Below are 1,757 nucleotides of genomic sequence, written 5' to 3'. Positions count from 1 at the left end.
CTGTGTTCATTTCTAAGTGTCAGGAATATTTGTTTCATCTCTTCTATTGCTCCCTAGCCTTTATTGTTGTTAGTATATCAGTGGATGGGATTAACACTAGACTGACTAATTGTAGGAATTGGCTGCACCCACAGCCAATAAGAGTTGCTGTGTAGGGACTGACCCCTCTAAGTGGGATTTACCCTCACAAGCTTGTGTACTTGTTGCAACCACCATTTGTGTGTATCACTGTTGGGACTAGTTGGGAGTTGTTCCATTGTGGTCTGACGCCAGTCTCTGGATGCTTTGGTTTTGTAGCCCCTTGGGAGGGGCTATCCTGTAGGCCAAGGTCAGTCACCATTTTTGATTGTTCAGGGTACCTGGTAAGAACTATAAAGTGATCTGCAGATGGTTGTTGTCTATGCTGGATCGGTTTCGATGTTGCTCTTTTGTATTATCAGACCTAGGTGTTATGATCAGCTGGACTTCAGGTGATTCTCCATGTTGATTATTTTAATTTGTTTGTAATTTTAATGCAGACCTGAGGGAGACAAACCCCACTTTAACTTAGTCTACCATCTTTTCCCCTCTCTAGAAAAAACATTTTAAAAAATCCAGCATGCATTTATGATAAAAGGTCTTGGTCATTGGACATAGCTCAATACAGTGAAGAGGATACAGGGGTGGCTCCATAGTGTAGTGGTTAGCACATCTGCTTTGCACACAGAAGGTCCTGGGTTCATGCCCCAGGTGGAGTCACAGACCATACCCCAGGGGCACCAGGCCCTGAGTGCATGCCTTGAGCATGTGGGAGAGGATGCCCTGCCTTCGGAGATCCAATTCTTAAGGATAAATGGCAACAATCTTGGGTCAGGGTGGAAGCGTGCGGGGGGGAATTAAAGAGGGGTAAAAAATGAAAAGGAAACATACTTCAATATAATAATGGCCAGATACGACAAAATCACAGCTAATGTGCTCAATGAGGAAAAGCTAAAAGCATTTTCCTTAAAGTCAGGAATAAGATAAGGGTGTCCTCTTTCACCTCTTTTATTGAAAATAGTGTTGGAAGTCCTAGCCATAGCATTCAGAAAAGAAAGAAAAGTAAATGAAAGGCATCCAAATTGGAATGGAAGAAGTAAAACAGTCATTATTTGCAGATGAAATGGTACTACATAGAGAGATCCCTAAAGTTTTCACCAAGAACTGGTAAATGAATTCAGTAAAGTAACAAAATACAAAATTAATATTCAAAAATCAGGTGTATTTTTATACATCAAAAACAAATTATCTGAAAGGGAAATTAAGAAAACAATCTCATTTGTAATTACAGCAAAAAAAAAGAAAACTTAGGAATTAGTTTATCTAAAGAGGCAAAAGACTTGAACGTGAAAAATTATAAGTCATTGAAGAAAGAAGTTGATGAGGACACAAATAAATAGAAGGATAAACCATGCTCATGTATAAGAATAATTAATATTGCTAAATGTCCATACTACACAATCTATAGATTCAATGCAATCCCTATCACAATACCAATGGCATAATTCACAGAACTAGAAAAACTAATCCTAAAATTTATATGAAACCACAAAAGACTCTGAATAACCACAGCATTCTTGAGAAAGACAAAGTTGGAGGTATTATACTACCCAATATCAAACAATACTAAAAGGTTATAGTAATCAAAACAGCATGATACTGGCATAAAAACAGACACATAGATCAATGGACTAGAATAGAGAGCCCAGAAATGAACCCAGGTCTATTTTGTCAATTAA

The 1,757-nt window shown here is 38.0% G+C and overlaps 1 non-coding gene across 1 annotated transcript; it reads left to right on the top strand.

The window, feature by feature from the left end:
- The first annotated feature begins 664 nt into the window (after positions 1-664).
- On the top strand, positions 665-738 carry TRNAA-UGC. Its single transcript has one exon. It is a non-coding gene; the product is annotated as a tRNA-Ala (tRNA).
- Positions 739-1,757: the final 1,019 nt, after the last annotated feature.

Source organism: Rousettus aegyptiacus, unplaced genomic scaffold (assembly GCF_014176215.1).
Source record: "Rousettus aegyptiacus isolate mRouAeg1 unplaced genomic scaffold, mRouAeg1.p scaffold_m13_p_9, whole genome shotgun sequence".
In the NCBI taxonomy this organism is placed as follows: Eukaryota; Metazoa; Chordata; class Mammalia; order Chiroptera; family Pteropodidae; genus Rousettus; species Rousettus aegyptiacus.
This window is presented reverse-complemented; position numbering and strand designations above follow the sequence as displayed.